The sequence below is a fragment of the Cupressus sempervirens genome, chromosome 10 (genome assembly GCF_028749045.1).
Source record: "Cupressus sempervirens isolate cs-2001-9-10 chromosome 10, ASM2874904v1, whole genome shotgun sequence".
Lineage (NCBI taxonomy): Eukaryota > Viridiplantae > Streptophyta > Pinopsida > Cupressales > Cupressaceae > Cupressus > Cupressus sempervirens.
In genome coordinates, this window is record NC_143127.1 from 150,641,711 (window position 1) to 150,667,611 (window position 25,901).

A 25,901-nucleotide genomic window follows, 5' to 3' on the forward strand; every position below is an offset into this window, starting at 1 on the left:
TAAAACATAAGGTTCAGGAATTAATTGGTTTTAATGCTTTATCTATTGATAATTTTGATGGTAGTGGGAATAATTTTTTTTCTCTTCCTAATCAAAATCTACAAATTTATACGAATCCTTTACCTATACATGATACTAATAATATTGCTCAATCATCTTATATGGATATTGTGTATGATTCAAAGATGGATGATCTTAATCATGTTGTTAATCAAATGGAGCACATAGTTCAATCTGTATCTCCACCTCATTCTTAACCTCCCCTTCAATCTCAAGTTTTAGCTCCACCTCAATCTTAAATTGAAGCCTCAACCTAAACCTCGATAAAAACCTAAATAAAAATGACCTTTAGAACTTTTGATTACCTTTGATGATTCTGAGACTATTAAAGTTCCTGATGGCCATGCTAAAGATTGCTGAGATATTCACTCATGGTTGTCTTGTTGATCCTACCTCCTTAGTCAATGTTATTACAGAAGAAAATATTTTTATGAAAAGTTTGCAATGTGATTTTTATGATAAATTAGATGTATGGATTCAAACTTGTAATGGTTTTCTTTATCCATCATTTGGTTCTATTGATTTACTGATTGAAATTTGTGGAAAGATTGTGAACACCACCTTTTTTGTTTTTCCTACTTCTGATAAGTGTCAACTTAAGCTTATTTTACCATTATTAAATTCCATGCATGTTGTTGCTTCACCTATTCATAAACATCTTAAGTTTTTTCATGATGATGAAGTAAATATGGTTAATCATAGTTTATAGCATACTTGTAGGTCCAAGGTTTCTGCTATCATTTTTTAGGATTAAACCATGGACAAAAATAACAATTACATGCAAATATAAAGAATATCAAAAAATAATAAATCACATAGAAAAGAACACAAGACACCAAGATTTAACGTGGTTCACCCAATCCCTAGGCTACATCCACCAAAGAACAAGTTTTATATTATTACGATCCAGTGATTACAACCTGATTACAATTCATAATCCCTTACAACTCAGTACCACTGCAAGAACCAATTTTTACATCACAACACTAAACAATCCCTAACCCTAAGCCGTTTTATACAAGTATTTTTCCTGCTTTAGGGTTATAATTAATAATTATATGTCAGTCTAAAATCCTAATAAAATAGGGTCCCAAAGAATTTATGAAGTATGTATAGTACTTTCCTAATTAGTCACCACAAACTAACAATCTCCCACTTGGGGACTGATTAGGCTCCACACTAAATAATAATCTCCCACTTGGAGACTAATCTTGTAGCTATATTGCTACTCCATGAAGCTCCCACTAGATCAAACCACCTTGGGCTCTGTTGTTCTTTTGTTCATGTTCAGTCAAAAAGACCAACCAAAGCTGAAGAGGAGTTCAAATTCTCCCTTGTTATGACCTTTGTAAACATATCGACTGGATTTTCACTTGTATGTATCTTGTCTACCTTTAACTATCCATCATCCAAATTTGACTGAATGAAATGGTATCACAATTATATGTGTTTGATCTTTGAATGTAGAGCAGAACTCTTTGCAAGATGAATGGAAATCTAATTATCTGTAAACAAATAATTATCCTTATGAGGGTGTCCCAATTCTTCCAAGAAGAACTAAAGCCATATCATCTCCTTAGCCGCCTCTGTAGCTGCAACATACTTTGCCTCTGTAGTGGATAAAGCATTAATGTTTTGTAACCTAGAGATCCAATTCAAGGTTGCCCCACCAATAGTAAAGACATAACCTATAATATTTCACCTAGTATCAATATCCCCTACCAAATATGAGTCAACATAGCCCTATAAATCAGTAGTAGAGTCCCCAAAGTGTAACCGCTTATTGAATATTTCTTTCAAATATCTGAGAATCCATTTGACTGCATTCCAATGCTCAATTCTTAGATGACTCATCTACTTGCTAACGACTCCCACTACATGTGCAATATCTAGCCTTGTATATACCATAACATACATCAAGCTTCCTACAATTGAAGTATAGGGTACCTTGGACATCTTATCCTCCTCTTCTTGTGTCTTGGGACACATCTCCTTAATCAACCTTAAATGACTAGGTAAAGGTGTGCTAACAACTTTAGCATTCTCCATAGAGAAACATTGCAACACATTCTCAACACAATCAACCTAAGATAGCATCAATGTACTATTCTTCCTACCAAGGATTTTTTTTGCTGCCTCCGAATCCTTCATAGCAAATACATGTGCTAACTATCATTTCAACCCCTTAATCTGATCCATATTAGACCCATCTACAAGCATATCATCAACATATAAACATAAAGTAATGTAGCTATCATCATCCAACCTTTTAAAGTAAACACAATGATCTAAATGACACCTACTATATCCATGCTCATGCATAAAACTGTCAAATTTCAAATACCATTGCCAAGGTGCTTGCTTCAAGCCATATAAACTTTTCTTCAATTTGCACACTAAGTTCTCCTTACCTTTGACCTCAAATCCCTATGGTTGAGCCATTTATATCTCTTCATCCAAATCACCATGAAGGAAGGTTGTTTTAACATCAAGCTGCTCTAAATGCAAATCTTCAGTAGCCACAATACTTAAAACAGTACAGATAGAAGTCATCTTAACAATAGAAGAAAATATCTCATCAAAATCAATTCCTTTTTTCTGTGCAAATCCTTTTACAACTAACCCGACTTTAAATATTTTCTTATCTCCATCCTCTTCTTTTAGCCTATAAACCCACTTATTCTATAAAGCCCTTTTTACTATAGGTAACTTGCATAAATCCCATGTCTTATTTTTCAGCAAAGAGTCCATTTCTTCTTTCATTGTAGACTCCCATTGAATCTTAGTATCCACTTGCACAACTTCACATTAACATTTAGGTTCACTAGCATCAGTAAGTAAAATAGAATAAAAAGAGGGAGAAAATCTTTTTAGAGGTCTACTCATCCTTGCTGACCATCTAACATTCATTGGTGTGTGTAGTATTTGTTGTTGTAGTTGTTGCACGTCATGAGGAATGACTAGAACATCATCCAACACTACATAATCATCTTATTTCTTCTCATGTTTCTATAATAGATCTTTGTACAACACTTTGTCATTGAATATGACATCCCTGCTTCTTACAATTTTATGATTTTCAAAATCCCAAAGCCTATAACCAAATTTAGTAATGCCATATCCAACAAATGCACATTTCTTTGACTTAGCTTCTAGCTTGGTTTTATTTTCAAAATCTATGTGAGCAAATGCTTTGCAATCAAAGGTTTTGAGAAAATAATAACTCACCTTCTTACTAGTCCATGCTTCCTCTGGAATACCACAACCTAAAGGAGTAGAGGGACCTCTATTAATCAAATATTTAGTAGTATTGACATCCTCTACCCACATGTGTAAGGGCAACCCAACATGCAACCTTATGCTCCTTGCATGCTCCATTATAGTCCTATTCATGCATTTAGCCATTCCATTTTCCTATGGAGTCCTTATAACTGTTTTCTATCTACGAATGCCATTAGTGGAGAATTAATCTTCAAATTCATAATTGCAATACTCACCACCATTATCAGATTTGAGACATTTTAATTTCTTACTAGTCTCATTTTCAACCAAGCATTTCCATTTCATGAAAGTTTGAAATACATCAAATTTCTATCTAAGGAAAGAAATCCATACTTTTCTAGTTGCATCATCAATAAATGTAACATAATAATTAGAGCCACCAAGGAGAGATACCTGAGCCGATCCCCATACATCAGTATGCACAAGCTCTAATTTCTCCTTTTTATTTTCCTTCCTAGTCTTCACAAAACTCAATCTCTTGTGTTTTTCATACACACAAATTTCATAGAAATCCATATTAACACATTTTAGACCTGGCAAAAATTTCTTTGAATGAATTACTTTCATACCTTTCTCATTCATGTGCCCAAGTCTATTGTGCCACAACATTGTTGTAGACACCTAAAATTGTCCAAATACCCTTTTCATGACCAATTAAATAAATTTTTATTATTTATCTAATTATAGTCTTATCCTACCTTTAATTAAATAAATTTATATTTATTTAATTACATTCATCTTTCTTTGGTTTAAATAAATTTAGGTTTATTTAATCCTAGCCTATTTCCCCTCATCCCACTTACATCTTAACCCATTCACTTTAATTAAGTAAATTACTTTGTTTACTTAATTAATCCCTTTTAAGCCCACTTGGAATTAAATATTAAATTTAATCCTATTTGAGCACATGGCTCCTAACTTTAATCCTCACCCAACCTCACTTTCCTAACCTAACCCATCCTTCTAAGCCTATCCACTTACTTTTCCTAATCAGCTTGCTAATCCCCTTTTAATCCTAAGTGTGTGCTCACATACACTAGTACATTTGGGCTCATTTTTTGACCTTTATTGGTCAAAATTTTGACCTAGTTTTTACCAAACTTCGACCAAATTTGACCAACACATTGGTCAAAAATTTGACCAACCTATTGGTTGGTCAAAATTTCAACCAATACGTTTGTCGAAAATTGTTGAAATTGCTAGCACATTTTCTGCCATTCATTGGTCGAACTTTTGACCAATGCTTGGTAGAAAACTGTAGGGCATTGGTCAAAATTTTGACTAATGCTTGGTAGAAAACTACAGGGCATTGGTCAAAATTTGGACCAATGCTTGGTAGAAAACTACAGGGCATTGGTCAAAATTTTGACCAATGCTTGGTAGAAAACTACTGGGCATTGGTCAAAATTTTGACCAATGCTTGGTAGAAAATTGTTAAGCATTGGTCAAAATTTCAACCAATGCTTGGTCAAATTTTTTTTGAGGCTCACAGTTGTTGAGGTCCACTTCAGCAATGGTCCTTCCTATGAAATTTCCGTCTAAAACCTTTCTAATGAGATAATGTGTTAGAAAGGGCCATTGCTGAAGTGGACCTCAACAACTGTGAGCCTCAGGGAGGGTTCAATTCCCTCCTTTATTATTCACTATGCATATAATCCCATACACCCATTTGATCTCAAATGATGATATGTACTAAATGTTGAGTGTCTATGCTGAGTGCTCCAAAACCATCCATTTCATGCCTTCATCTGTACACAATGTCTTTCTAGTTTCTTTCTACTCACACGCCCATTTCATTTCATATGATCATCTAAAAATTGTGTCACTCTAAGCTCTCAACTATTTCCTCTTGATTGATTGGACTCGCTAAGTTGGCTCGCCAACTTGCCCCACCAAGTCAACTGTTCAAGTATGCTCGCCAAGTTGACTCTTTGAGTTTGGTCATCAAGTCATCCCACCAAAGTGCCTCATCAAGGTCAATCTTTAGGTTCACTCATTAAGCTCACTCACCAAGTTAGCTCACCATGTCACATCTCTAAGTGGCCTTGCTAAGTCAGCTCGCCAACTTTCCCCACCAAGTTGCCACTTTAAGCCCACTCACCATGTTAGATCATCAGGATGGCTCCCCAAGTTAGCTCGCCAAGCTGACAATTGAAGTACGCTCACCAAGTTGACTCTCTAAGTTTGCTCACCAAGTTTACCCCCTAGGCCAACTCTCTAGGTCAGCTCACCAAGTCACCCCCACTTGCCCCACCAACTCGCCACTTTAAGTTGACTTGCCATGTCAGTTCGTTGAGCTGACTCCCCTAGTAGCTCGCTAAGTCGACAATTCAAGTACGCTCACCAAGTTGACTCTTTATGTTCACTCACCAAGTCACCCCCACCCAGTCACCTTAATGAGTCAACTCTTTAAGTTAGCTCACCAAGTTGGCTCACCCAATGGTTTTTCCACCTTGCCTCGGCAAGTTGGCTCATTATGTGTGCTTGCCAAGTTGCCCCCCTGAGTTGCTTCTCTAAGCCCACTCACCATGTTAGCTCAGTTGTTCAGCTCACCAAGTTGACTGTTCAAGTATGCTTGCCAGGTGGGCTCACCAAGTCACCCCACCAAGTCATGTCAACAAGTCGATTATTCAAGTATATGCTTGCCAAGTTGACTCTGAGTTCGCTCATCAAGTCACCTCACTGAATCACCTCAACGAGTTGACTCCTTAAGTCTACTCACCAAGTTAGCTCTCCAAGTCATCTCACCAAGTCAACTCACCATCTCATCTCACCAAGTGGAGCTCTCTACGTAGGCTCGCCAATTTGCCCCACCAAGTCACCTCTTTAAGGCCGCTGACAATGTCAGCTTGCTAGGTCTATTCCCAAAGTTGACTCACCAAGTCAACTGTTCAAGTATGCTCACCAAGTCACCTCACCAAGTTGACTCTTTAAGTTTGCTCACCAAGTCCACTTGCCATGTCAGCTCGTCAAGTCAGCTCACCAAGTCACCCCTCCAAGTCGCTTGAAGCAAAGAAAAATTTGGTGTCATTCAAACATACCATATCTAAAGGGATACAGTGGCTAAAAGTGCATATTAGATTCATGGCACTAAATATGATGGCTGGAAATTGCATATGAAACATGTGTAGGATAATATCAGTCTTTTTGTTGCAGATCATACTTCATATCATACCTTAAAGTGGCCATTTACTAGTCCCAAAGTGGTCTACAGAAGCCTACAATAGCTAGCTAACATTTGGATGTGATACATGTTGATTATATGGCATTACAACCTATAGATTGAATTGTTACAGTTTGATTTGTGACTAATAATAGGTCTGTAATCTCTCTTTTTAGTCTTAGCAATAAACAATAAACTTATATTTTGCCATATCATTTAGCTGTACATGTTTTGATTCATTGCATAGTCATTTCCTTTAATCATTTATAATGTGTTATCATAAACAAGCATCAAAGTGAGATCATTCTCATGAAGAGGGAACATGAATATAAGAAATATCATTAGAACCATTTTCATTGGAGCTAATAAAACAAGCACATTAAGCTCTAAACCTTGTTTGTGTTCCTCAAGTTAAATGATTGCAAAACCAACCTTCAATAACACCATTTTCAGGTTGCATATAAATGTCCATGGCACTGTGCTCACTGTCCTTACTAGCATAATCATTTTTTCAAGGGTGGAACTTACTTTTCATTTCATCCTCGTGTGCACCTGCTTGCAACAGGGTGAATAGTGATACAACATTCCTCAACAGAATAAAAACCTTGGATTACACATCCAGTAGATGCTAAGTTTTAACTTTTTATTCTTTGATTGAAATTTTGCTTCAGTACCATTGTGACCTTTTCACACCTTCATAACCATTGTTGCTTCATGGCACTATCCTCACTATCCTTACCAACATAATCATTTTTCATGGGTGGAACTTTTCATTTCATCCTCATGTGCACCTACTTGCAACAAGGTGAATAGTGACACAACATTCCTAAATAGAATAAAAGACTTTGAGTACACATCCAGTAGATACTAAGTTTTTACTTTTTATTCTTTGATTGAAATTTTGCTACAGTACCATTGTGACCTTTTCACACCTTCATCCCAACTCAAATGAGGACCCTTTCTTTGGCTTTCACAGTGTGTACTCTATTAGTTTTAGTTGTAGCTTGGCAACATTTTGAAGTCTCAGGGGCTGTCAGATGGAAATCTTGAGCAAGTCAGGGCTATGGTGATAGGTATTCAGTTGAGATCAATTAGTTCAAATTTGATCTTAACTCAAAGGTATTTAGTTGAGAATTGAGATCAATTAGTTTAAACCTGATCTCAACTCAAAGGTAATAGTTAGGGCAAGCCCATGAAGTTGGATGAGTATCGATAAGAGTCGAGTAAAATAAATATCACTTCAAGTCTGAACAAGTTGAGTTTTTTGATACTTAGTCAAGTTTCCACATCTACTATAGATGGAGCCAGAGAGGAGCTTGATTGATGCCATCCTCTTGAGGCTCCAAACCCAAATTCGTCACAATTTCCTCAGTCTTGATACAACAACCAGACACTTGCAAATTTTGAACAATGTTATGTGTTCGAGCATCATCATTGTTAGTATTCACTTGGCAAAAAATGTCCCTCTATTCACAAATTCATTTCCTACAAAGAGTGAATAGAGAAAGGAACAGTGGGTGACTGATGAACAAACATAGTGATGCTCTTAAACAATGTTGTATGGTAAATTTCAAAATGATATCCAACATGTGACCAAGCCTCCTTCATTATGCTCCAGATTTTCCTATTCGAATATTGCCAATTTTTTAAATGCAAGGTAAATACCATTCAATCAAATTTGATTACTATAGTATCCATATTAAAATCTCTAATCATTTGGAGGACAAGAAGTGGAGCTTCAACACCTATTTGTCTAGGACAAAGTACTTTTGTTGCTTCTATCAACAATTTAACACCTTATCAGAAGAACCACAAATGACATAGCCAATACAATATTCCAAGTCTCCTCTAAGATGTTCCTAATTTCTTTAACACCGGGTGACTACCATTGGCATTGATCACCTTTTGTTACCATATTATCCATATTACAACTTTACTACTCTAAAATGACATCTAATCAATACAAATTCAGAGCCAGTACTTTAAAATGAAGTTAAATCGGTCTAGGAGTAAATGCCAGTACTTTAAAATGAAGTTAAATTAGTCTAGGAGTTAGAGTAGCAACACCCTGGAAAAAGATTCATGAGAAAACATATTAGCATTGATCTTTAGCTAACTCATAATTTATTGATTAGAATTGCATAACATCTATCTTTATCCACATCCTCAATCACCTTTTTTTTCACATCCACTGGTGGGAGTGGAATCTGCAATCATGTAGAAACCAATTCCCATGTGATCTCCACATGCATTAATTTTTGTTAAAAATAGACAAGCAAAATAGTATACAATTTTTTATATCAGAGTTCATACCTTGATTCTCCTCATCTTATTAGTGAATTTTGAATTGACTTCGAAGACATCTGTTTGTGCCACAATTTTTGTATTTGGCTCTTTATTGAGAATTTTATGTTTCACACATGAAAGAGAATGTAGCAATCTGACAATATCTTCATTGGTCAAATTCAATTGAGTCTTCACTTCTGAGTAACTTAGCCTTTCAGATGCATTGAATAGCTAGAATGCTAATGCCTGCGTATCATAACCACAGAGTAAGTTACACAAGGAAATAGAAGTGAATTCCAAATATATCAAGGAAACTAACACTGATAAATGTGATGTATTCACTTTGCATATTTATGGTTTCTATAACACATCAATTTTAGTTTTCCTTTAAATAGATAGCATAAGTAGAAAATGAATCAAATTATCAATGTATGGTCATTAACAATTAATGACATTAACCATTTCTTTAACTTATCCTACCCAACTAATTATTAACAAGAAATTGGAAGAAGAAATTCTCAATAATGATAAGTAGAAAATGACCTATAATGCCATTTTATATGAATCAAGGAATCTAACTGTCAACTAGTAATCAACCAAAAAGGCAATTACCTGGTAAGTAGTAACAACAAGTTCCATATAGTAACAACAAGTTCCATAGGCTCAGGGTAAAACTTCCCATTAATATTACAAGTACCCAGAGATTACATCCATGTAAGCTTTCTATGCTTTGTCTTTGTCTGATAGAACTGCTCGAACACCTCTACACATCTTACCTGCATTAAGTAGCAAAGGTCAAAATGTTAAACCACTTCAAAAATTGGAAAATTTAAAAGGTATACTGTATACAAAATGGGCATACCATTTCGGCTAGCAGGATAAGATCAAATTATTTGTAACTTGACCAAAACCCAGTTGTCAAAACTGTCACAGTCAAGTCTATGCCAGGATGTGCTTGAGAATTTTCATTAAGATAATCATCAAAATGCCTTTGGTTCTCCTTTGCTAATGTTAAATCTGTGACCTACATACAAGCACATAGATTTTTATACAATTTACAAATAGATTAACTTCATTGATAAGAATCAAAGTGAGTTTTTTATTTATGTATGATGCCGCATACCATTCCCTCCATTTTAGAAGTAAACTGACCACCACATTGTTGCTTCAACTTTGTCAATATGCATCTTTCATGATCATCATTGGCACTTTTATCAAACAAAAGTCTCTGTGCAAGCTTCTTCCTACAATTTCGATAAATATTAGTTATATATCACAACACATAACAAGACAAAGTCCTAAATTTTAAAATAGCATTATATGGATGAAGATTGTCATTCATGTCATTAATTCCAAATGTGTAAAGTTGCATAGCTGCATACAAAGATAGCCTAAAAGACTCTCTGTATATGGTTTGCATTAATAAATATTCACATATACATAGAGATTAATGCATACACAATAAAGCTCAACTATCCCAAACTATCTATCAGAGTATGACATATGAATTCAGTGTCTTCCATCCATGAAGGACTATCAATAGAGACATGTTACTAAAAGAAAGAAAATAACACACTATTTTTCAAATATTGATTTGTTCAAAAGAGAATAGTAATACATGTACTTATAAAAGAGGCACACTCATACAACCACAAGCCAACCCACATATAGGCCACACTGTTTGACAAGAACCAATAATTAGTGAAACATTTACCAGTTCATGAACAAAAAATAGTAATATACCCATTGGAAAGTTGATTAGTTTCTACACAATATAGTGTGTAATACTGATCAATAAAATGTTTGTTTTTGAAACTTTGCTGGATTAAACTTAAAGATTTTTTTAAAATTGTTATTTGACCTACCAATTCTCTTATTTGTCAAATTGTGGACCTAAAATAAGCTAGCTTAGCTATGATACAATTACTATCATAATGAGCATAGAAGTGAAATGAATTAGGGCCAATCCCCTATCATAATGCTTCTCTCTACCAATCCCTTTCTTCATGTGGAATTACAGCTTCTTGCCAATCCATGCTTGAAACAAAAGAATTTTCATTCTGAATTCCCTCAATGTCTCTTCATTCATCTACTCTATTCTCAACCTGGCTAATTTCTTGCATGTCAATATGAGACTTGTCCTGAGTTCTTTCTGTTCCTCTCGTAAAATTGGATTCATCACTAGAACCATTAAATGGACAATTTTTAGAGACATTGGTATCATTTATGTCTTGACCCCTTGTGGTAATATTTAATCCAATTCAAAAACCTTCCCTGATGATTAGGCATACATACTCATGAGATTTACTAAGACTTATCAGGATAAGATGCAAGCAAAGAGCATGATATATAATTCTTTGTTTCTCTACGCACATCAAAATTTTTTTAAATTTTTTTTTGGATAATTGGTTAAAATGACAAAAATGTCGGTACAATCTAAGCCTAGCATGTCAATTTGTTTATGAAAACTCAATTTTATAACATCTAGTGTTCCAGAAATAGAGTCTATAGACTATGGAAACTCAGTCACACCATTTTATGACTGACAAGTGCTAAAAGCCTCTACCTCAAAAGGAGAGTTCTTGTATCAGAAAAATAAAAGATAAATTAAACACAAAATCACTACTTATATCAGTACAAGCACTCACAATAAGCCAATCAACTACGATGGCAATCAACTCAAAATAATAAGGTAAATAATATGTCAATAGCATAACATTGTTAAGATACATGTCAGTAAGGATAGATGGGAGAAGGGTGTGTAGAGATAGTCAGACCTTTGATTAGATTGAGATACAACACCCATCTAGAAAAATGTCATACTCTTAGAGTGGTGTAGGATATTTGTGGAGTTTTCTGCTTGTATAAGATTCCCAAGCTTCACCATTCATGGATTTTGTTATGTTTTCATTGCTAAAACTCAGTTGTTTCTAAGATTTTAATGCATTCACCTTCAAGTACACAATCAAAGTTCTTCAAAGTTGTATCATAAGTTCAGTTCCTTTTGAGGGATTCCTTCTAAATTCTTATGCACAGAGATGTGTATGTGTGTAAAAAGATAAAGATATCGTTGAGAAGTGGGGGGTATTCAGAAAGATAATGTTGATGAAAGATCAAGTAATACTACCCTTAAGGTGAAATGGGGAAATACTAAAAAGAGAATCTTCCAAGGCTCCATCTACACCTACATAATATAATGGGCAGAAAGATACCATAACAACTGAGTTACATATGCACAGCTTAACTACCAATCAAGACATCTTTGATCAATGTCCTTGTTTTTGTATTCATTCTAAGTTACTCTTTGGTCCAAACTAGTTATAGGTGAGTAAATTGCTCCATTTGTAGGGTTATCAAAAAAGAGTTATAAAAGTGAATTAAAGATGCATTTAGTGTCTCTGTTAGAAGGTGTTGTGATGATTACACAATAAAGATAACAGTGGAGCCTCACAGCTGGTGAGCTGAGTTCCCGTGAAGACACTAAGAACTCACACCCATGTGACTTAAATAATCAACTCCATATTCATGAATTTTGATCCTCATGACTGACTTAACTACCATTTGCTACCCAATTTTTCTTATAAAATAAAATTAGGGGCAATAAATGTTCATCATTAGTACAACTATACATCTAAACTTTTAGGGCTGGAACAAGGGATTGAGTACTAGAAACATATGTGACAGGACATAAGTCAAGATTGTTACTAATACTGAGTTGGCTACATGTTGAACTCTTACAAATTTTGAAAGGAATTATCCCTCTTATATTGATAGTAATTTGATTTACAGACATGTGATAATATCAAGCACACACTACAAATTTTATTTATCTTTTACAAAACTGTTCTATTAACTATTACTTACGCACTGAACTGCTACTTTGCAGGGTATAGAATTTTGAATCCATTCCCTTATTGATTTCCATTTCTATAAATTGACACAATCAGAACAAAAATGTCTAGCTAACAATCTATGCATTGCAATGTCATAAAATATTTTGAATCTTTGAAAAGGCCTGGGTCAACATACCTATTTTAGCAAATAACCCTTCAATGTCTTTAACAGATCTCTACAAATCAGAGAGAGGTGTGCAGGCCTGCTCGGTTAGAGTGTTTCTGCTCACCATACAACATCCCAAATGTAAGTCTCATCTAAGAATATCCTGTAAGTCTTTATTTGGATAATATTCTTTCTTCTATGTTTTATGCCCATTGATATACTTATGAACATTGCCAAAATTATTATTTTCCATGACATACAAGGGTCTAAAACAATCAGAATTGGACAAAATAGACCAAAAATGTTAAATTGAGCAAATACTCAAAGTTATAGTACTACAACATTACAAATAAGTGATTTTCAAAAACACTGTAAGCGTTTACAATGGACTTAAAAATACTACACATTTAAAATTATGGACAATTATTATGTAAATTGGATACTTGCCTAAACCATCAGCTTTCTTGTAGAAATGAAACTTTGCTTGATATGTTTATGAAATCAATAAAAAAAGGGTCTTCTTCTAAGGTGGCTCTTGCTGCACATGCTGCAAGTAAATTATAGTTAGAAATGTTTTACATAGTATCTCTATTGCTATTCCACAAGATTTTCTAATTTGGGAGATGAAAGAATTTATAAAATTCTTTCAGGTCTGCTAGCAATAATAATTGGTGCTGGTGAAGTAGCCCATAAACTGATGGAAGACTCTATTCTAATTTTTTCTTGTGCATGTAAAATTGCATCAGATGGAAAACATTACTCAATGGTATGAAATTCTAGTTTGCAGCGACAAGTTAGATATTTGGTTTTTTTTTGGAAATATTTTGAAAGTCTAGAACTCTAATGCAGAGAGCACTTTTGACATGCACAACTAACCTACAATATTGCATAGCTACTCATTGTATTTCCTTTAGTCTACATCACAAAATATTTAGATTTTGATTGTTGTTTATGCATAGAAGAGTGCACAAATGTGGAAAATAATGCAAACTTTGAATGTGAACGTTGAGATTCTCTATCTTTTCCTTGGCATTGGAGTATAGAAGTGTGAATGGCAATATTCCCATAGTCTAGAATCATAAGGTTACACAAAAATCAAGATTTATTATTGGACTTTCACTCAAGGGTGAACAAATTATAGATAAGATGATGAAAGACTATGTCAATTAGTGCAGAATTTTGGCTAATTTTTTTATGTTATCCCTAATAGAGCCCAAAAAAAGAGAGAAGGCACATGAAAGGCCTCTAAGAATTCCAAACAAATTTGAGTTTTAGTAGCACAGAATATTTGTCAATTGATGCACCATACAAAGTTATATTCAATTTTCTTTATAACATATGGCTTAGGATAATAATGGAGGCCTGAACTCCCAAATAGTTAAGCCTTTTTTGGTACATCTAGAGTGGCCAAACACTTGGCAAGTCGAGGTAAGGCATTGTTATGGAAATAATTAAGGATGGGCTAAACTTGTGTAATCACTTAGTGCATCATTTGACTTTCCAAATGAATTGGGTATAAAATGTCCCACTTTTGTCTATGAAATCTAACAAAAAAATCCAAGCTATATATCATCTTGGTATTGTTGTGGTACACCCCCATTTTTCATTCCCATTCTAAGATTCTTAGGCACCCGAGTTGACCCTAGTTTATTAAATATTTCTTTAGATATCACATGGTATAACATCCCTCATTATATTTTAGGAACTTCTATCTATCCCCAAATAGTGATGGTGAATTTATTATGGCATCTAATCATTCTTAAAGAGGGCTTGGTTTTTGTTAGGGCGATTCAAGCCATATGTAAACAGAGATGGGACTGTGCAACCATCCCCAAAATAGAAGGATTCTTGACATCTCTTAGAATTCTCTAGAGTTCCTAAAGTATCTTGGAAGTGTCTAGGCATTCTCTAGTTTAAACACCTAGGAACAACAAAAGAAAAAAGGAAGGAGTTGGGCCCAAAGGCTCCTCTACTTTACTACAAATGCTTCTATCTGCAAGTGATAATGCAACCAATTCTTGGACAAGGTGTGAGGGGTTGTAAAAATTTAACCTTGAAAAAAGGATTAAAGGTGGGCCTGATATGAATCCCTACAAAGCTAGTTTTATTGTAGGTAGAGATAGGTTATTGCCAAAAGATGATACTCAACCTAAAAATAGTAAAGTAGATTTGGTATAGTCAAATGCTTACAAATATGGACTATTTATGAATTCTAAGACCTTAGAGATAGTTCAGAGGTGTGCAAATTCCTCACTTATCAAAACTTGTGAGCAATGGTGTAGATAAGAACCACTTACAATACTAGAAGATGATTTTATTTAATGAATCTAGAATTCCCAATCCTAAAATTCAAGTAGAAAAATGTATTATAATGGCTCATAAAGAACTTACACAAAAAATGAATACACAATAGAAGATGAAAACCCTCAAGTATTGTATGAGATGTCCAAAAATTCATTATAGAAATTAGCTTTTTCCCACTCATTTAACTTGTCACTGTCAAATACCACCCATGCAATCCAAGTAAAGGAACCTCCCAAAATTAGTGTGAGGAGAGAGGGAAAGAAAATTTCAATTAGCTTCAGTGTCAAGCTAGGGACAAGAAATATCATTACCTGCCAATCATATCATTGTATCCCTCCTTCCCTGATCGATCTTCTCATCGACAGCGAGCACCAGCCGGGGATTGAAATGGATTGTCGAATAGGAAAGGGGGAATGAGAGGCAGGGGAAACTCTTTCTTAAACTGTTGGATGGGATTCAGGATCTAAAAAGATGGACTGCAACTTCATATCTTTTCCTGCCACAATGCAAAAGAAAACCCTTACACAACTTGAGCTCCTTCGCGCGCTCTCAAACATCAATGAAATGAAAAATGTTTTTTCATGTTGAAGTTAAGCTCGTGTTGGTCAAAATTTTGACCCACACAGGCTTAGATTTTTAAAAAGAGGATTTTTCCCTTCTCCAATCTGACCAACATAAACCTTTTTAATTGAAGGTCAAAATTTTTGGTCAAAAAATAAGATCAAATGTAGTAGTGTAGTTAAGCTAGAGATAAAATAATCATGGTGTACTATGATAGCATTTCTAATATAGCACAATTTTATTAATAAGAAAATGATGCACGAAAATATCAAGTCCTTCATATCATAACATCACTAATAGTTGTGTCATTAAAATTCTAGATCATACCCGAAGTGAAGTTGCAAGAAAAATTAACAAAATGCAGTAATTTATTGATGCACTATCATCTAGATTTGTCAATGTCAGTATTATCTCTTTCAAAGGTTTCAAAATTTTTGAATATCTTTAAGAAAAAGGACCCATGCCAAATCGTGAAACTCTAAGAGTCCCTGTATAATCCCTATCTCTTACAAGTTTAAGAAACTCAACCTATATACCATAACTAGTAATCTAAAAATGTCATGATTGTGAACATAGAAATAATTGACCATCCTTTTATATCAAATATACTAAAAATTATAATCAATGAGAACATCTCAATACTTTCTTTAGTTGAAATAGAAACACAAGATTTTCCTCAAAGAATTTTGAATTCCACTGCTTGATATTTTTAACAACCTTAACAAATATACCTTTATTTACTAGTTCTTGCATCTCCAATACAAATTCAATTTTATCAACATAATTTTAATTCAAAATACCCTAAATAAAAGATCAAAAAGAATTGAGGGTAAGTATCTAAGAAAACATGATCTCCTTAAGGGAAAATTGATCTTTTTTTCTCACATGTACATGATCAAGAGTCTTACTACTGATTCCAAAAAGAATTTGATTATGATCTCTTTGTTTGGTAGAATCTACCATTAAATTCCCTTGTGATTCACTCTCATCATGTCTCCCTTTCCACCTAGGATGATTTTCTAGATGTACTCCTAATTTATCAGTATGACAAGTCTTGTTGGAGCTACAAGCTTCACTACCATGAACATGTTCGATTGGAGATCTCAATTCAACATCTTAATCATGCTTATGTGAGGAATTTAATGGGAGTTCATACATCACCACGTCATTTCAAATGGTTTTAATAACTACCTACTCTTATCCACTCCTAATGTTAATAGTGTAAAATTCCTTTGAGCATGTATTATCTGGATTAGTATAATCTATAATTAGCTTCAATGATCTACTTGTGAGAGAGATGTCTAAACCTGTCAACAAAAGTCACAGATTATGACAATTTGAAGTAATATCTTACTGAGGATAAATTATTTATTTCAAAAATTATTGGTGTCTCAAAACTAACAAAAGACACCCTTTGAAAATGCATCTTGCATTTTCCTGAATCCATAAGTGACCTTATATGAGGGAGAAATTATACTAGAATGTACAAGGCCTCTATATACACAATATTCTTGAACCAGGTCATCAAGCATTAACATGTTCAGCTTCATTCGGCTAAGTTCATTCTATGAGAAGAAATACACATAAGAAAATAAATTCATTCAAAAAACCTGTGACAACTTATCATGACAGACAAAATGGACATGATACCTTCTATTTGGCAAATAAGTAAATATCCCCAAGGAAATACCAAATTCAAACTCATGCTCAGGTTGCATGTGTCAGCATTCCCCATCGACCTTACTCGCAAGGCTAACTAACTTATCAAGAGTGTGTATCCCACAAATGAAATTGGTTTAAATGTTACAACCTCTCACTATAGCAGAATAAGAGATCAAATTAATTTTTTGTCGACAACTTTCTGCTTTTACTCATTTTTGACAATTGAAGGATATCCAAAACACCTACTTTTCTCCCCAATCCACAAAGTTCACCTTCCCTTCTCAATAAAATACATCCCCCTACTTTTACTTATTTGATATTAATCACATTATATTATCCATAGTCTAGCCTTTCCAAGGATGCAATCTTGCAACAACTCATTGTTTTGCAATCTTCATGCCTTCATGTTCTGTATGGACTGATACTTCCTTGGCCAGACATTTTCAGCAGACTCTTCCTCCTTAGCACCCACCAAATCAAAACACCAAAGCTACAGAAGCCACTACCAACATGCTCTGTACACTATAAGAAGAATGTCTCTGTATGTAACTAATTTTTTTAATGACCTCCCTCCCTTTTTTATTAGAATGTGTCTAATAATCAAGGTAACTAAGAGATTCATGTATGCTTCTTCATCCTTGTCTGATTGATCTTCTATTTGAATAAGTTAAAATCCTTTAGAGTGTCAATGGATAGCATATGTGTTTTAACCTCTTATGTTCTATAACTTCAAAATAGTTGATGTTAACAATAGCATTTTCCTACAAAGTTGTACCTAAATAATCTACATTGCAATAGACTCTTTTGCCCAAGTAAACAAGGCACTAGTCATCAAATTCATTGATAGATTGTCATTTGTTTTGTATATCCAAAATCAATGCTGAAATTCCAATTTGACTAAGGAATTGAATGAGAAGCAAGAAAGTCAAGAAAAACTTAAAAAGGCCTTAAAAGAGAAATTAGATGAATGTCACTAATTTAACACTCACATCGGACAGATACAACTTGATTTAAATGAAAAAAATCACAATGAGCAAGAACTTGAGAATGTGAATGAAGTCTTAAGGGATGACAGAGCCAAAGCAAAGAAATTCAAGCATGAATTCAAATTGAGAACTGAAAAGCTTTATGAGCAGCTAAAAAGGCAAAAACCAATTAGAGATAAGCAAGGATTGCGTTATGAACAAGGAGAATGTTCTAAGATAAATTTTTTTAGAGCATATCAGATTGAGAAACCTAATGAGATGCCTACAAATTAGACCAACAGATAGAAATTCAATGGAAAATGTTTTACATGCAACAAGCTTGATCATAGGGAAAGCTTAATTGTACTCATTTAAGATCATAAGTAGTTAATAAAACTATAATTTTCCAAAAAAGTTGAATTGCACATGGTGTAAATATGTACAATGAACTGGAAATTTAAAAAAAATTAGTGTTCCTATATAGGAAGACGAAAAATTGAATGAACGGTTTAGTGCATGTTTTTTAGCTGATCTAAAATTATGATATCACTTGAAAACTAAAATGGTTGATTTCATCTAGTGAAAAGTATACTTGAACCAAATTTATCAAATAAAATCTAATCTGCTAATAGAAGTGGCTGCAGTATTCTAACAAAATAAATGAGCAGACATAATTTGTTTGCCAGTTTCAAAAAGTTTCTTTGATAAGCCTGATTTATTTAATCATTAAATATTAGGTTTGAAAAAGACTGTACTGATCTTTCATTCTATTTTTATTTGGTGGAATATCTACCCCACACATATCTTATTTTTGTAGACTAGTACCTATAGACACCTAAAAACCTTTAGAAAATAAAGTATTTTTATTTTTTGAAAAATTCCTGATGACATCATCATATATTAATTAATTATTTAATTAATTAATTTATTTATTTTTATGCCATTAAATCCCTTTATCTTAATTAAAAATATTTAATTAAGGAATCCCTTCCAAAAATGTTTAAATCCTATTTAAACATTATTTCCTTATTTATTAATTATTTAATTAATAAATTGACCAAAAAACCCAAAATAAATAAAAAATTTATTTTTTGCCCAAAACTTGGCCAATTTCCTTAAGACCACTAACCTCTTCCAAAATCTTCTAATCCTTCTTTAATTTTGATTAAAGGCTAATCCCATCATTTCCTACCCCTAATCCCAACTCAAAATATTTAATTAAGATTAAATATTAATCCTCATGTTTATTAAAAAAGTTTTAATAAATATCTCCTCAACCCAAACCCTTGAAATAAATAAAACTTTATTTATTTCGTAAAAATCTAATTTATCCTCATCCTAAGAAGTTCTAGACTCTTCTAGAAAGTCTTCATCCTCATCCTAGGAAGTTTTAGACTATTCTAGAAAGTCTTTATCCTCATCCAAAGTCTGGACTCTTCTAGAAGATGTCTTTAAACCTAATCCTAATCCCCTCCTAACCTTGTCACATTCCCTAAACATGGGTTAAGACTTACTAACCCAAGCCAAAGTTAACAAATATCTCCTCCTTCACCCACCCTCATTAAATTTCATCCACTTGCCTATCCCTAAGCTAATCCTAAACCATCCTAATCCATCCTCTAATCATTTGCACAAGCCTAAGCAAGCTTAAAACCTTCCTAATCAAGCCCAAGTTGAAATTCCTCTCATCTCCCTCAAAATATCCCAACCATAAAACTTTATGAAGCCCACTAGGCCATAAATGACTCTTCCAAGCCCTTTTATTGCTCTTACAAGCCATTATGAGGGTCTTTATGAAGATTTTATCCCTTGAGCCTCCTTTGTTGACTCATCCTTCCCCTTTCCTCCATCCTCTCACCCTGTGACATGTGTCACTCCTTGATTGGCTGTAAGGAAGCACAATCCATGTGCTCTCCTCTCATGCAATTTGAGCCCTCCATGAGCTTTTTCCCATCCTTGCATCTTAGCCCTCAATCCCTCAAGCCTCTTGCCTATAAATTGGATCCTTCCCCTTTGCAAAATAACAAAATCCATGAAGTAAAGTCATAATTCTATTTTAAGAATCCATTTTACATCAAAACCATACACTCACACCCAAATTTCAACACCATTTGAAGCCATTTTTGAAGCATAAGCTTGAGCATACATCCTATCTATTTAGACAAATCTACTCAACAAGAGAGCTTCTCATTGAAGAGAGCCCATTAATGGCTCATATTCTCAATTGAGATCTCATCTTAGTCTATCTTGAATTTTATGAATTTAGTTTAGTTTGTAGAAGCTTTATTTAAATTTGGTTTCTATTAGCATACTAACATTGCTCATATACAGTACCTACCTCAAATCTATCCTAGAATTACTTTTTAAATGAGGTTCCCAATGAAATCTTGGACAAATCTTAAAAATTTGGACTCACTAAATTGTCTAAGGTAAAATTCTAGGTAAGAAGACACCTTAACAAATAATTGATTTTGGATTCTTTTCTATGAAATTGAGTTAAGCACTGGGCTCCACACTGTAATTCATTCCAAATGGATTTTTTTCTGGGAATCCACAAAACCACCCAAGTCCCATCATGATTGATGGCTAGTGCACACTGACCTAGCACTTGTGCACAAAGCATCCTCTTTTTCTCAATGTGTGGGATCAAAATTGTGTGTTGTCTAGCTATTATATTTGTAAATTCATCGGATGGAAGGGATGAATCAGGGGTCACATTGAAGGATAAAGATAAATTCATCACTGATATTCCTTTCTTTTCCCACTTTTATTCTCTACATCCACCAACGCTACCGATTTGGCCTGATACTCGACACTATTCACATGTTATTCAACACCATTCCCCTGCCATTGGGTCTTTTACTTTTATGGAAGATTTCATAAGTTTATTTTGTTTCCTAATATGCATCATAGGTTTATGTCATACTTCATTTTTCTTTTCAATATGGAATCATGAGTTTGTGCTGATACTTCTTTGATTAAAATTTAAAATTGAAACGTACTTATTTCACTAAATTTGTTTATGATAAAATCTTAGCTTCATTTTTTATATCATATATGAAAATCAAAACTTGTTGTTTGTCATAATCAATCATCCACATTTCAATATCATATTTATTCAACTCCAAAATTCATTTGATGGTATATAAAAATTGTGAGAGAGCATTAATTTGGACTCGTGTCATGATCAATTTTGGACAAGATTCAGGTGAAAGCGAAGAAAACCATCAATTAGTTACCAATTGAGTTCATGCAAAAGTGACAGGAACCAATATTTATGTGACTTCCAGGAATATTTAGTTTTATAGTTGCTGGAATTACAATCTGGTTACATAAAGATGATTGATTCAAAAGTGGCTTGAACATCAATTGTGAATCAAACCTTAGATTCAAGGTAGACTATTCCATTACCCATTGGCCTAATGAACAAGACCTATGATTATGTTTCATGTGGAACTCACTTGGGTTTGAAACCTTGTGTGATCCATCTATCAATTACTTGTGTAATGTCAAAAGATTTGAATACAATAGAATCAAACTTAAAAAAACAAGTTCTTGTGCAAGCTAAAACAAAACCTCCAAATAGAGCTCAACAAAAGAGTGTGAAAACAACATTACCATCAAAAAACTGACTAAAATGTTACCAAAGCCTCCATTTTTTAATGATATGCTCCTTGACTAATTGATATGTAGATGCTCATTTTCTTAAGGATGACTTGATTTGATAGCATATACTTTGCTCAAACTTGATGGATTCTTGGAATGGATGAGGGAGTGGCTCAATTTATAGAATTTTGGAATGGAGAATGGATAGTAAAGATCTAATGATGAGATCATTGTGAAGGATGGTTTACAGGATCCCCATACGATGAAGGTGAAGATGAAAGGTGGAGATTGAAGGTTTTAAATTGTGAATAGCTCGGATGAGCTTACTAATCATAGTAAGTGGTTGAAACCATGAGGGAAATAAGGGATGTATGCATCTAGATTGGCTATATTCTTGGGCTTGGTGGAGAGAATAATTGAACTATAATAACAAGTGCCTTTAGATATTTTGATTCTTGGAACATTTTAAGGGGCTTCAGGCATATTTAAATACTAATATTATTAACTATTTTAGCCATGTGTGAGGTGAAAAAAGAAATTTTTTATTTATTTATTGTGACAAAGTGGAAAGAGGGATTACTTAAATAATAGGAACAAAGCAACACTCTGACTATTTTAAGAGGAACGAGGGGATATATGGCACCATATTGGATAAGCAATTTTCCCATCAATGTGAAAGTGGATGTGTATAGCTATGGCCAAATGTTGTTGGAGCTCATCAGCGGAAGGAAAAACTTCAATCCAATGAAAATCCCAAGTAAGCAATATTATCCAGACTAGATGTTCAATGAGATGGTGGTTGGAAATTTTGTGGGCATGTCAGATCCAAGGCTGGGCAATGAGGTCGATCTGGAACAAGTAGAAGTGTTGGTGAGGGTGGAATTTGTGTGCATTCAAGGGAATAGTTTTTCAAGACCTCCCATGGGAGAAGTTGTGGCAATGATGCAACAAAAATACACAATACTGACTCCCAAATCCCAAAAGATCAATACTAGGTTCTATTCCAAAAATTCTATTGACTGTAGCAGAATATAACCACGTGCTTAGAGTAATTTCTTTTCCATGTTCACTTCTAGTCACTAAAAACAAACAAACAATATATCACAAAATAACTTACAAGATTCTCTCTAGCAACCCTCAAAGTCTGCTTTGGTTCGCTTTGAAGACTAGGCCTAAATGAAACTGAGCTCTATAGAAACCATGCAAAAATGCAAAGAAAACCTGAAACAAAATTGGGCTCTCCAAAAACCATGCAAAAATGCTCCAAAAACTATGCGAAAATGCTCCAAAAATGTGAAATGAAATCGAGCATGGGAAAGACGTAAAAGGACAAATGTTTTTTTAACTTTGTGGATGTATAAGCCTTGTGTTGGTCAAAATTTTGACCAACACGAGTCTTATATGTAAAAAAAAGAAATTTTTGCCTTTACATTTCGACCACCCTAAATTTATTTAGTTGATGGTTGAAATTTTTGGTCAAAAAATGATGTTAAATGTAGTAGTGACATGTGTGAGAAACACTCACACTTCCCACACCCCTCACACTTCTCACACCTCATACACATTTGTCCTCATTAACATGGGAATCAATGTGTCTCACACATGTGTGAGAAACCATGCTTCTCACACCTCTTACAACTGTCATTGACCCATCACATCAAAGGTTGCTGACACATGTGTGAGCATCTTTCCCCCTTTGAATGGTCAAAAACCCTAATCCACATAGAGTCCACTTGGCCTCCACCTCATGGACACCTCATTGATCCTAAGAGATCCTAGCCTTCCATCTTGCATTGAATCTCAACCATCCATTTCATCTCATTTCCTATAAAAGGAGACCCTCTCCTCATCTCCACAAGCACTATCTAGCCCATTGTTATGCTGCAAGATTTGTGAGCAACCACATCCCACAAAAATGAAATCATCAACAACTTGGTGATTTTATGAGGTTTGCATTAGTGCTATTTTGAATGGTTTAAGCTCTTTTGATTTTATGACATCATTATTCACATGTTGTCTTTCATATTTGATGTTTGCATGAATATGTAAGAATAGGCTTTAGTTGCTTATTGTTTATTTTGTTGTTACATTTTTATGCAATACAACTATATTAGAATTTACAGTAGCTATTTGTTCTCCCTACTCAACTCCAAAAACTATTCCTAAACATTCATTTTTCTCTAAAATAATTAAAGTATAAGGAACACTATGACCTGTACAAAGATATAGGGTGCCTACTTTCACACCTTTTGCTACTGTAGACACCCAAAAATTGGCAAGGACTTAAATTACTTAGTTCTGATCAATTAGTGCAAAATTAAAGAGAAAATTAAAAGAAACACGTCAAACTTTCAAATCAAAAATCACATCCGAATATTAATCACCTATCAAATCGAAAAGACCTAAATCAACTTTAAAAGAGGAGAAAAACAATTCAAATTCATAAAATGAAATTCAAAAATGGAGGAGGAAAAAGACAAAAGTGTTGAATATAAACAAGACATTTATTAAATCAGCAAAATTATTTATCCTCACAAAATTGGAAATCTCCCTTTTTCATTTTAAAAGAATTAGAAATATCCTCAATTATCCTCAAAACCAAGTCTGTTGGACTCTTCCCCTTGGTTTATTATGAGATATTTTCAGTTTCACTTTCACCCACTAGTCAAAGGTGAAAATCCTGATTCTTACCCCAACCCCTTTTGAAATCCTATAAATAGGAGGCAAATCCAAGAGCAAAGGGAACCAAGTTTTAGGCATTTGCACTATAGGCACATTTTGATTCATCATTTTAGCATTAGCATTTGAGAAAGTTCACAGCATTTTAGCATCATTTTGTGTCATTTAACATCATTTATTGCATGTTAGTTCATTGCATGATCATTTCAAGAGCACTTCTAGGAGTTGTATTTCACATATAATCTGCATTTTAGTCATAAATCTTGCATGTATTCATTGTAGATCTACATTTTAAGTATACTCTCATTCTAGAACTATCACTAAGATGCTGGTTTGAGAGCTATTTTAGCAGTTGTAGTTAGGGAAACATGAGATGCTCGTAGAGATTACATTCTGATGATGATATCATGAGTCTAGTATAGTTTTTTGTTAGTCCATTTGCATTCTACATTAAGATTTCATGAATATGTGTTTGCATCGTGTATAACTACTACAAGGGAACCTTTTGAAACTTTCTAATTTTTATCATTAAAAGTAACTGCACAATCCTCATCACCAAGTTGCCCTGCTGAAATTAAATTCCTACTTAGCCTTGGAACATGTCTTACCTCATGTAGTATCCAATGATTCCCATTTTGCAACTTAATCTTAACTTTTCCCTTCCCAAAAATCTAACAAGGTTCATTATCCCCCAAATAAACAACTCCAAAATCCCCTTGGACATAATCATTGAAATAACCTTTATGAGGTGTAGCATGAAATGAAGTACTAGAATCTAGAACCCATGAATCATAAACACTTGCTAAAGATGGAAGCAAAGAATCCTCTTCGTATTTGTTACTTATCACATTTGCCTCCTTGTCTCCAGCTAGTTTATCTCCTTCCTTTTTCTTTCAAGTCCAACAATCTTTCTTTTTATGCCCTAGTTTCCCATAGTACAAATAGTTGTTTGGTCCTCTCAATTGAGACCTCCTCCCCTTTGACTTTTCTCTTGATTTCCCATGATTTCTAGAATTACTTCCTCTCTCAGTTATATAGCCTCAACTTTGTGCATTCAAACAACTTCCTGATGTAGATCCACCTAAGGTTATCCTACTAGTTTCCTCACTCAAAATAACACCAATCACATCATCATATTTTAGGGTACTAGATCTAGCAACAAAATTACTCATATCCATTAACAAGCTATTCCATCTTTCAAGCAAAGAACACAAAATCAAGAGAGCCCTAATTTGTTCATCAAAATTGATACCCACAGAAGATAACTAACTAGTAATACTATTAAACTCATTTAAATGATCTACAAAAGATGCACCTTCTATCATTTTCATATT

At 34.0% G+C, this 25,901-nt stretch overlaps 1 pseudogene; it reads right to left on the reverse strand.

The window, feature by feature from the left end:
* Positions 1 to 8,622: 8,622 nt before the first annotated feature.
* Positions 8,623 to 10,827, reverse strand: LOC149533022 (cullin-1-like; annotated as a pseudogene).
* Positions 10,828 to 25,901: the final 15,074 nt, after the last annotated feature.